The sequence below is a fragment of the Equus caballus genome, chromosome 3 (assembly GCF_041296265.1).
Source record: "Equus caballus isolate H_3958 breed thoroughbred chromosome 3, TB-T2T, whole genome shotgun sequence".
NCBI classification, from domain to species: domain Eukaryota; kingdom Metazoa; phylum Chordata; class Mammalia; order Perissodactyla; family Equidae; genus Equus; species Equus caballus.
In genome coordinates, this window is record NC_091686.1 from 34,437,565 (window position 1) to 34,450,025 (window position 12,461).

At 53.0% G+C, this 12,461-nt stretch overlaps 1 pseudogene; it reads left to right on the top strand.

Annotated features, from left to right (window-relative positions):
* Positions 1-3,059: 3,059 nt before the first annotated feature.
* LOC138923406 (serine/threonine/tyrosine-interacting protein pseudogene) lies at positions 3,060-11,095 on the top strand (annotated as a pseudogene).
* The last annotated feature ends 1,366 nt before the right edge of the window (positions 11,096-12,461 follow it).

Here is a 12,461-nt window from a genome sequence, read left to right on the forward strand (position 1 = left end):
TGACCCAGCGATTCCACTCCCAGAAACGCACCCAGAAGAAATGAGAGCAGGTGTTCCAATCCTTGTACACGCCTGTTCACAGCAGCATTACTCACAATAGCTCAAAGATGGAAACAACACAAATGTCCATCCACTGTGATGGATAAACAAATGTGGCATAGCCAAATGATGAAATATGATTCAGCTATAAAAAGAGATGGAGTGCTGACACAGGATACAGCACGAATGGGCCTTGACAACATGATGCTCAGTGAGAGAGGCCAGATGCAAAAGGATCACATATTACATGATTCCATGCATATGAAATGTCCAGAACAGGCAAATCCATAGAGACAGAAAGCCAGGGGCTGGAAGGAGAGAGGGATGGGAAATGACTGTTAGAGGCCGTGGGTTTCCTTTCGGAGAGATGAAAATGTTCTGGGACTACGTGGAGTTGGTGGTTGTACATCGGTCTGACTGTGCTAAACGCCACTGAATTGTACGCTTTAAAGTGGTTAACTTTATGTTATGTGAATTACACCTCCATAAAAAAAAACCTTTAAAAATAAATTTAAGCAAAAAGGGAACTCTGGGAGAGAAGGACTGAGATGGTTTAACGCCCGAGGCTGAGCTCAGAAAACTGAGCCACGTGCAGCTGAAACTCTGAGCAGCAGGTACCCCAGACCCTTTCCCAGAGGCGACCCATCCATGCTTGGCACACTGTGCTGGCCCAGGAGGACGTGGGGGCTGGGCACAACCAGGAGAGAACAACCCGGAGGCCCAGCGCCTTGCCTTTGGTAGAGAAGACCCCTCCTGTGTCCCCACTTGCCCCCACCCCATCCCCCAGGTCCTGGGGAGAGGAGTGAGGGTCCTGGGACCAGGAATCTTTGTACCTTCCCACTCTTTCCTCCTCTCACCAGTGGCTCATCACCCAGGCTCTGGGGCCATAGCAAGGAAATCCTGGGCAGAGGTCAACGAGGCTCCAGCCGAGACAGAGATGTGTCTGCAACCATCCACTCTCTACAGAGACTCCCGGACGCCTGCAAAACCCACTGGATGTCAGGGAAGCGACGAGCCGTCTGCTGGCTCATCAGAATGTAGGAGCTCACTTAATCCTCCTGGGGATGAGAGTATTATCTGCATTGGAGAAAGTCACCCACACAGAAATGAGGACGAGGCCAGGCCTGAGGAGGTCAGGGGCTGCCCCATGCCATAGCTTCCAGCAGGGCTGTGAAGGGCTCAAGGCTGACCGTCTGGTCCCCAGCGAGCTGTCGGGACCACCTGCACCAGACACGCCAGGAGCCGGCTACAAATGAGAGTTGTAGCCCCCTGTTGTGTGTGGAACAGTGACCCCCCCAAATTTACCCCCGCCAGCAACTCAGATGTGACCTCATTTGGAAAAAGGTTCTTTACAGTTGTAACTAGTTTAGGTGAGGTCATTCTGGATTAGGGTGGCCCTAAATCCGATGACTGTTGTCCTTTCACTTGAGACACAGACACAAGACGCAGAGAAGAAGGCCATGTGAGGACAAGGCAGAGACTGGAGTCATGTGGCCACAGCTAAGGGATGCCTGGGGCCATCAAAAGCTGGCAGAGGCAGGAAGGAGCCCCCCTGGAGCCTCCGGAGGGAACGTGGCCCTATGACGCCTGGCTTTCAGACTCCTGGCCTCCAGGACTGGATGGGGATAGATTTCTGTTGTTCTGACTGCCCCCAGTTCTGCTGATCCTGAGGCCTGCTCCGTGCTCACCACAGCTTTCTCACATCCCCACGGGAGCAACAGGTGCTGCCCCAGCCCGCCACCCACGTGGCTTCACCGAACAGTGTCTCTGTGAGAAACATCCTTTTTGCACCACTGATGCAGCTGGAGCTCACCCAAGGCCACACAGTTGTCAAGAGGACTCAACCCTCAGAAGGGCCAAGGACAGCACCTCACAGAGACCCAGGGTGCACTTCCCCACATGGAGCAGTTAAAGCATGGATGGGGTTTCGGGGGACCAGGGAGCTGGGGGGAGGTGCCCTCCAACCCGCAGGGTCGCCAGGGCAAGCGGGGAGCCAGATCTCCAGAAGCTAGTGAGCGCCGTGGTGGGAGAGTCCTGGGGCCGCGGTAACAAAGGACCACAGGCTGCGAGGCTAAAATAGCAGAACTTCTCTCTCTGCCAGTTCTGGAGGCCAGAAGTCCGAAAGCAAGGTGTCACCAGGGCCAGGCTTCCTCCACAGGCTCCAGGGGAGGATCCTTCCTGCCTCTGCCAGCTTCTGGTGATCCCAGGTGTCCCTTGGCTGTGGCCGCGTCCCTCCGTCTCTGCCTCCCGTCCTCACACACCTTCTCCTCTGTCTGTGCCTGTGTCTAAATTCCTCTTTCTTATGAGCACTCCTGTCATTGGATTCAGGACCCATCCTAGTCTGATAGGAGCTCATCTTAAGCTGATGACATCTGAAATGACTCCATTTCCAAACAAGGCCACATCCACAGGTACTGGGGGTTAGGACGTGGGCATATCTTTTAGGGGGACACAACTCAGACCACAACAGCTACAGAGGAGCACAGCCACTCCCAAAGCTGTGGGCAGAGCAGTGGTGACCCCTCCCGGAAGCCCCAGGTCAGCCCCCAGGTGAAGAGACGGCCGAGGGGTACCTGGACGGGCAGAGTCATGAGCCAGGCTGGGCCTGATGGCCCTGAGGGAAGGGGGCAGCCATAGCCCACCCCTGGGTGGAGTCAGGATGGGCCAACTGTCTCCTCCACCGCCAGGTTCTCGAAGCAGCTGTGCTGCCGAAGGTGACTCCCACCACGGTCCGGCAGCCTGGAGGGTCCCTGGAGACAGGCCTTCTTCTCCGAGTGGAGCCCTCAGCTCTGCCTGGCCTGGTGACAGCAAAGGATCGCCATGTCCTCATGGTATGAGTCCTCGGAGAGGAAGCTCCCCAGAAGGGGAAGTGGTTCTTACAGGTGCCGGGCATCTGGGCTTGATTCAAATCAGGACAGAGTGACGGGTGTGACTGGACGGGCCCCTGTGTCATCAGGGGCTAACCCCAGGCTCAGAACCCAGTGGTGTAACTTTGAATCACGCTAGAACTCTTGTGTTGCTGGAGAAAGCTGGGTCCATCCGCCCCGCAGCCACCTGCATGGACGCCCTCCCAGCGCGGGGAGCAAATGCAGAAACAGAGGAGCGGCTCCCTCCTTTGACAGAGCCCTGCGTTCCGGTGGTTATTCCAGAGACGAAACAAGGAAACCTCCTAGACAAGGTAATCTCGCTTGGTGATAAAGGCAGTGAGGACGATTTGGCGGGATTAGACCGAGGTCTGGAAAGGCCTCGCTGAACATGTGATGTATGACGAATAACCAGGAGGTGGCAGGCGCAGGCAGATTTGGGGCAGAGCAAAGCCCGGGCCAACCTGCTCTGCTGGCACCTGCTGGGAGCTCACAGGATGGGGAAGAAGGACGGAGAGTGGGGGGTTTCGGGGAGGGGCAGACCACCGGGAACCTGGTCTATTTGGGCATTTGTTAAATGCGACAAGAAGCAGCAATGTCCTGATAAGAACCAGGACCACAGAGGGAGACACAGAGACACAGGGGAGAGGCCAGGTGAGGAAGGGGCAGATGTTGGGGGGATGTGGCCGCAAGCCAAGGGCCGCCAGAGCCCTGGCTGAGAGTGGCAGGGAGGACCTTCTCCTAAGGGCCTCCAGAGGGCGTGTGGCTTCCTGCCACCTGGATGTCAGGCTTCTGCCTCCAGAACCAGAGAGGATAAACTTCTGTTGTGTAAGTCCCCATTTGTGGTCCTCTGTTATGGTGGCCCCAGGACACTTCCGCAGAGACCTTGGAACCTATGTGCTCTGTTCACTGAGAGCAGAAAAAGCACTTCAGGTGGTCTTAGTGATCGGCCTGATCGCCTAAGAAAACCCTGGACGTAACTCCTGGTAGGAGCACACTGTTTAGTGGGCAACGGTTTGTCTGCCCCGAGCTTCTCCCTGGAGGGCCTGTTGCACAGGAGGAACAATGCCACTCCTCTGGGGCTCCCTTCTCAAGAAAAGAGTCTGTTTATAACGGAGTGATTTGCTGGCATTTTCCACCAGGCCAGCTTTCCCCACCACCGTGCTGAGGGGAAGGCCCAGACAAACTGGGTCAAGACGTGTCCCAGGCCCCGCTCCAATAAAGAGATTTATTTATGAGTGCAATAATGCTGAATGTTCTCACTGTCAGTGAAATATCACATTATCTTCACACAGGGATCATTTAAACATTGCTTGAATCCAAACTCAGAGATTTCATCAACGCCTGAGCCTCATGTGCCAACATCACCAGGGCGTCCCTCATCCCCGCCCGGGAGCAGGCAGATGTCCTACAAGTTCCTGCAGAGGCTGCTCTCCGGCCCTGTGTGTGCCCGCCGGGCAGCAGGGCCATGCTGACTAATCACCCATGGGAAGGCTTCGAGGGACGAGAAAGCAATGCATCAGCCACTATTTCACTGGGACCTTTAGAGCAAGAACCAGCAGAAACCAGGTGATGAACGAGCTGGGAAAACATAAGGAAAACACCAGATGAGTCCAAGAGGAATTCGCTTCCTGGAGAAAAGCTCAACCTGTTGGGCCCAAGGTGCTGAAAAGAGTGTCTCCTTGCCAGGGGTCCCCATGCCACAGCCACCTTGGCGTCTCCCTCTGCAACCTGAGAGCAGCTACCAGATGTTTGTTAGGGTGGGAAACACTGAGTCCCTGATGAAGGCCCAGCTTGAGCCATCTTGGTGTGGAAGTCACTGGGCCAGAGTTTTCTAGAACTTGAGACCTTGAAGGGCACCCCACTCTACCTCTCCTTTCGAAGGATCCTACTCTCCGAGGCTGCAGAGCCATGCAGGCATCTAACCAGAACTCCCAGCTGCATGGAACGTTTGAATCTGTTTTGCAATCGTCACCAAGCGCCACGCTGCGTCCAGCTCTTAAAGCCCCTGGGGGCACCGCCCTTTCCATCTAACTCGGCATCCTTCATCCTCACCCCAACACTCACTCAAGGATCAGGGGTGAGGACAGAGTCGGGGGATGGGTTTGGCTCAGGTGCAGCTCACCCGTCCAGACTGCTTTCTCTCTCTCCAGCCTCAGGGTGAATAAGAGGTCGGCAGGATCACAGCCCCCAGAGGCCCCCACTTAATCACCCTAATCCCCAGAGCCTGTGAATCCGATAGGCTACAGAGCACAAGGGGCCTGGCAGATGGGATTAAGTTCAGGATCCCGAGATGAGAGATGATCCTGGATGACCCAGCTGGGTCCAATGTCATCACAGGATCCCACGAGAGGGAGGCAGGAGGTGAGACAGGAAAGAAGATCCATGTTGCTGGCTTTGAAGATGGAGGGAGGAGCCACAAGCCAAGGGATGTAGGCTCCTCTAGAAGCTGGAAAAGGCAAAGCAATGGGTCCTATCCAGAGCCTCCAGAAGGAACCAGCTCCACAGGCATCTTGATTTTAGCCCGGGGAGACCCGTGTTGGGCGTCTGGCCTCCAGACCGCAGATGCTAAGTTTGTGTTCAAGCCGCCAGGTTTGTGGTCATTTGGTACAGCAGCCCCAGGACTCTGAGGAAGTATTTGTGGATTGAGCAGATTTGTATTTCCTTTGAGTTTGATTTCCTGCGACCCTATTCAGTATACTAAGGTGATCAGGTCCAAAGTGTCCACAGCTTGAAGAATTTTCACAGGGGCCCCTGCTACAGAACCAGGACCAGAACACAACCAGGGGGACGCAGAAGGCCTCTCGGGACTTGGCCCATAACATCTTCCTTCAGGCAGGCGAGGGTGGAACAGCATCCCCCCGCCAAATCCACATCCACTTGAAACCTCAGAATGGGACCTTGCGTGGAAATAGGGTCTTTGCGGATGTAACCAAGACAAAATGAAGTCATGCTGGAGTAAGTTAGGCCCTAGATCCAATGACTGGCGTCCTTACAGGGAGAGGGAGATTGGGACCCAGGTACACAGAGGAGAGGAGGCTGTGTGAAGATGGAGGCAGAGATGGAGGGGGGCGGCCACCAGCCCAGGGATGCCTGGAGCCCCCAGGGATGCCTGGAGCCCCCAGGAGCTGGAAGAGGCAGGGAGGACCCTCCCCTGGAGCCTCCAGAGGGAGCGCGGCCCTGCCACACCTGGATTTCAGATTCTGGCCTCTGGAACTGTGGGGGGAGAACTTTCTGATGTGTAAGCCCCCCAGTTTGGGGTTGTTGGTTGCGGCAGCCCCAGAACACTCATACGAGGCACCACTCCCGCCTGCGGTGGAGCCCCACTGATGCTCCCCAGGTTCCGAGCTCCCTGGGAACGTGAGCATACAGCGGCGGCCTTGCTGCAGGCTTCTCTCACCCAACACTGGCTCAGTGGGACTCCTCCGCCGGGCCACGCACAGCTAGTTCATCATCCTCATCACTGCTCATTGTCCTGGCGTGTGACCGCACCACGAGTCCTCCTTTCTACGATTTGTGCACACCTGGGCAGTTCCCGGTTTGGGGTACTGTGACCGGAGCTCCTGGAAACATTCTTGCACACGCCCCTGGTGTGTGTGCACACGCCCCTCAGGTGGATGCACACCCGGGGGGGACTTGCTGAGCCCCAGGCTCTAGCAAGTGCTGCCTAACCATTTCCAGAGGGCTGAACTCATCCCCGGCCCCTCCCCAGCAGGGTAGGAAAATTCAGAACTCCGTGTCCATACTGGATGCCTCACGTTCTCATCGCCAAAAGCAACGAGCATCATTTGCAGGAAAAGGGATGGGAGAGGAGAGGGCACTGAGAAACACGGGGATCCAGGGGGATTTAATCCCAATGCAATTTTTGCCGCCTGCGGAGTTCTGAAATCTATGTGCAGGGCAGGATTAAACTGGTCCAGATGGTTGGGGTCAGAGAGTTCGGATCCTCTTAGAAGAATTGCTGATCCCCTCCGTGCTGCAGGCGCCCTCAGGATCAACGTGTCAGGTCGCTGGGAGGAGCAGGCTGCCATCTGCAAGGTTTCCAGCGATGGTCCCGAACAACTCACGGGTGATGAGAGACAGGTTTTCCCTCGGAAGGAGCCAAAGAATGGAAGGAGAGCGGACAGAAATGGCTGAGGTGCCCGAGCGCCGTGACTCTCCAGAGCCGAGACCTGCCGCACCCTGGGGCTGGAATGCGACACCCCTGTTTTACCAGCCCCACATCCCCTGGGTCTCCCCCCCAACTTCCGATGTGCACCGCGGTACAGACTCCAGTGAAGACAGAGGAGAGAAACAGCCTTCCGTGCTCCTGAGGTCTCGAGTGATAGCCAGCGTGGCCTCTCTTGGGTGGGCTCCCGGGAGGCACTCTGACACTGAGATGTGATGTGACAGCATAGTGGGGTGGCTCGAGGGGAAGCAGCCACCCAGGGAAGCCGAGGCCCAGTCCTGATGGGGCATCTGGGCCGACAGCGTCGGTGCCAGCTGGGGGCAGCCACCTCCAGAGGAAGGAAACCATCCCTTCTGGGGGCTTCCCCCAGAGGCCACCAGCAAACGTCCCCGGGTCTCACTGAGCCACGTGCCTGTGCTCAAGACGCAGGCCCTTGGAAGAGGGCAGTGCCAATCTGTGCCCCCGGAGTGGGCAGTGGGCCCGGGGACCCTGGAAGGGAAGGCAGATCCCAGAGTGACGATGGGTGTGTCTTGTGGGGAGGGGAGGAGGCCACATCCCTCAACCTTCACCCAGCTAGGGGATGGGTGGGTCCTCTGACCACATCCACTTCTCCGCAGGTAGGAAGACCGAGGCTTAAAGGAGGGAGCAACTTGCTCGGATTCTCCTAGCTGCAGAGTGGTGGGCAGGGTTCCACATAAAAGAGCCCTGTCTGATCCAGGGAGGACTACTCGTCCCCTGTTCTATGGCTTCCACGTAAATGTCTCCAGGGATCTCCAGCATCCAAAATATTCTTACGGATGAGCAAGGACAAGGAAAGCCAATAGGCCATTCACAACTTCCCAATAAACCTCAAGTGCTGGAGAAGTACCACTGTACTCCCTGGTGCCCAGAGAGAGGGCTCTGCGTGGGGGAGAGCAGTCTCGATGCAGGCTGCAGGAAGGGAGGCGAATGGGAGTTAGCAGGCAAGGAGGCAGGGAAAGAGCAGCTCAATGAGGAAGTAGCATGTGCAAAGGCCCTGGGGTGTATCCCAAGCATGGAACATTCTCACAACTAAAAGAAGGCCATCGTGGGCTGGGGAGCAGAGGGAGGGTGGTTCAACAAAAGTTGAAAAAGTTGGCAGGGGGCGGACGTGCATTTAAGGCCCTGGGAACACTTAAGGAGTTGAATCATCATCTCAAATCAATAGGCATTGCATTATGTCCTTCAAATATTTGCTTCTGGCACCTCACTCAGGTTTGCCTAAGTCAAGGATGGAAACAGTGGACAAACGCTGCTCAGGACAGACACCATGTCCTCTCCCCAGGCAACACCCCAGAGGGACAATTCCTTCTTCAGCTCCTCTGGGGGAGGACAGTCCTGTGGCTGCCACACCAGCCTGAACATATGATGCCGCAGCCGTCTGTCTGTCTTCTGGGAACAAGGACCTGTGAAACCTTCCCAGACGCCTTCCTGTGGCCTGTGTGTCGCCTGCCGGCTGCACGTCTCTGGATCTGCCAATCTAGCACATGCTACCCCTGCCCCAGAAAGAGGCAGAGAGCCACTGGCGCCAGTGATCATCCCTGCACACGTTGTCCTTCCATGAATCTGTTCTGGATGTTTCCCTGGACCAAAATACCCCAGTGGTGGTTTGTGCAGCCTCATCTTTCCCTTTACGGAGAGTGGCAGCAGTGGCTCCTCCAGCTCCTTCCCGCCTTCCTAGGGGACGGCATTTCTAGTTCTTTCTGTCTATACCCTAGAACGGAATTTGTCTGGCCCCATGCTTAAGTTCATAACAATCATTTTGTTATTGCCCCTCTGCGCTCTGCATCCTTCTGCACAGGCCACACGGACCCCAGGACCCTGGGAAGGGAGCTGGGGAGCAGGGCTGAGCAGGGCCCCGTGTTCTGTGAGCCTGTTGAAAGTTGTACCGGCCTGTTCCGCAGCCGGGTGGCCTGAGGGGCCTGGAGACCCGGGAGGGAGACGGCAGCAGCATGGCAGCCGGGTGCCAGCCGCCCTGCCCGCGTCTTCCCGGCTGTGGCTGCCACCGGAGCTGCCGGGACCCGTTGGTCCGCCCGTGTTGGCTGTAAGCCTGCTGCCCACCGGCAGCCCTCCGGCCCACGGGTCCTCCTTCCTCCCGCCGCCCCCAGCCCACGGGGCCATGGAGGACGTGAAGCTGGAGTGCCCCGCGCTCCCCCTGTGCCGAGAGGACGCCGAGCTACCTATCCTACAGAAACATGGAATAACCCATATAATATGCACAAGACAAAATATTGAAGCAAACTTCATGAAACCAAACTTTCAACAAGTATTTAGATATTTAGTGTTGGATATTGCAGATAATCCAGTTGAAAATATAATACGTTTTTTTCCCCATGACTAAAGAATTTATTGATGGGAGCTTACAAACTGGAGGAAAGGTTCTTGTCCCTGGAAATGCAGGGATCTCCAGGAGAGATGCATTTGCTTATGTTCAAGAAAGAAGATTTTGTATTAATCCTAATGCTGGATTTGTCCATCAACTTCAGGAATATGAAGCCATCTGCCTAGCAAAATTAACAATACAGATGATGTCACCACTCCAGATAGAAAGGTCATTATCTGTTAGTTCTGGTACCACGGGCAGTTTGAAGAGAACACATGAAGAAGAGATTTTGGAAACATGCCAGCAGCGGCTGCACAGAACGGCTGACTCAAGAGCAATATTACAGAGGATGTGAATCTCTATTTGGGAAGGAGAAAATACTAGAGACAATGATGATGGAAAAACAGTAAAAACACAAGCAGTTTCTTTCCAATTATATGTTGCTTCCAGACATGTTTCTCTGCAACTTGTGGAGCAACATTTTAAGATGTTGGATTTCTGCAATAGATGGCAAATGATGGTTTTACCCTTTTTTCCTTTTCCTTTTTGTTTTTACATCTTACATTTTTATTATAAACCAAGAATTTCGGACTTGCAAAGAGGTATTATTGCGATAACGCACTTTTCATACTTGAAATTTATTTGTATAATATAAAGTTATTACTTTAAGCAAAATGCAAGTTAGGGGGGATTTGTTTATAAAATCTGGGTAATTTATAACAAGAATTTCCTAAAGTTTGCTAAAAATTCATTGTTCTATATATTACATTTTAAAAATAACTTTACAGTTCAGTTTTATGAAGGAGCCTCTTACAGAAACATTAACAAATGCAGGAATCTACCACATTTCTTTTGTAATATAATTCAATAGCATAATTACCTTTTTCTTAAACTTGTTGATCCCTTATTAATAAGCTTTAAATCACATTAGCCAACTATCCTTACTTTAACATGATCCACGTATTGCTTCCTTTCCTATTACCTTCCTAATTTATTCTATCGAGAAAAAAATGTTCAATGAACAACGGAAGATGTTTCGTTTTGTCACAGCAGATGCTCAAAAACAAGGAGTTTTAGATTTTCATGTGACTTTTTTTTTGCATTCTTAAAAGCCAAATGTTGTTAGTTCTTTTTAGAGTTGCTTAGCCCATATTTTTCTTTGTCCAAAATGGTTCTAAACAGAATATAATAAACCAGTGTAGCACTATTTTTTTCCCTAAATGAAGCTCAAATAAGAAAGTGCCTTGCATCATTAAAAAAATAAAATAAAAAATAAATTTTCATACTAAATTAATATGTAGACCAGTGAAAAGCTAACATTTTTCTGTGATTTCTTTTTTTTTAAGTCATAAATTAGTTTAAACTGAAAGTCTGAGGCTTGAAGAAACCTCAGTAAATTATTTGGAATATGGAACATTTACTCCTTCATTTTATGTTGTCTTAATGATTCTGTGAGATTGTTCTGGCTCAGAAGCTTTTCTTTGAAGATGCATGTATTGAGGAATGTGATTTGTGGGAGACGTTAGTGTACTTCAAATTAGCGCTTTAATCAGTTCTTTGCATTGAATTCATCCAAATTTCCCCCATAATTTGCATTAGCGGAGTCACTTTATGGATCCTAAGTTCTCCATAATTTTTATTTACACATATAAAAATTGTTTTAAGAAAAAAAAAAGAAAGAAAGTTGTACCATGTTTCTGCTACCTATTCAAAAATGCACCACTGATGAAAACGATGCGATCGTTCTTCCTGATGAAGGAGGGAGAACCCCAGCAGGGGCTCGGCCTCGGCACAGCTGTGCCACGTTTGCCGTTCACACACTGCTGACCCGAACTGCAAGTCTCTTTCTCTCCGGGCCTCAGTTTCTTCACCTGTAGAATGAAGGCCTGGGCCCTGATGACCTCGGTGCAGCTGTCTGACTTGCCCAGTTTGTGTGTCTAGCTCGTTGTAGCCTGGAGACATGGCTGACTCCTTCACTTCCCTTTGTCACACTGGCAGGTGTCAAATCCCAGCACAAGCCCGGTCATGGCCAAGAGTCACTCAGCGAGAGGGTGGAGGAGTCTGCCCATGCCACTGCCCGAGGCAGTGAGGCAGAGCTGCTGGGTGTGGAGCCCCAAAGGCAAACCCAGCGCAGGCTTCAGAACCTTCTCTTGGGGTGGTACTTAGGTCCCATGAGGTCCTGTGACCCTTCCTCCCAAGGACGCCTTGTCAAGATGAAGCAGAGGCCCAGAGTCAGTGAATCTGGGCTTCAGTGAATCAGTGAATCTGGGCTTCAGTGAATCAGTGAATCTGGGCTTCAGTGAATCCGTGAGTCCAGGCTTCAGTGAATCCATGAATCTGGGCTTCAGTGAATCAGTGAATCTGGGCTTCAGTGAATCAGTGAATCTGGGCTTCAGTGAATCAATGAATCTGGGCTTCAGTGAATCAGTGAGTCCGGGCTTCAGTGAATCAGTGAGTCTGGGCTTCAGTGAATCAGTGAATCTGGGCTTCAGTGAATCAGTGAGTCCAGGCTTCAGTGAATCAGTGAGTCCAGGCTTCAGTGAATCAGTGAGTCTGGGCTTCAGTGAATCCATGAATCTGGGCTTCAGTGAATCAATGAATCTGGGCTTCAGTGAATCAGTGAATCCAGGCTTCAGTGAATCAATGAATCTGGGCTTCAGTGAATCCGTGAGTCCGGGCTTCAGGGAAGCCGTGAGTCCGGGCTTGCTGATGTCTCAGAGGCATCTGGTGCCTAAAGTGCTCTCCCTGCTTGCACTCGAGGCTCCAGCCCTCAGAAGGCAGGAAGCGGGTAGGCTGAGTGACCCTAGGTCCTGTGAACGCACGGATGCTGCCCTACCTTCCCCACCAGCGTGGGAGTCTGCCGAGACAAGAGTTCCTCGTCCCTCCTGTGTCTGCTACGTCGGGGACCCCTGAGCCTCACGTGTGGCTCCCTATGAGCGGGGGTCCCAGGGCCAGAGAGGAAGGGACGCCAGCATCCCTGTCTTCAGATGGGCGGGGTCCTGGGCTCTGCAGGGCAAATCTGGAACACTCGGCAACATCCAGGTGAACG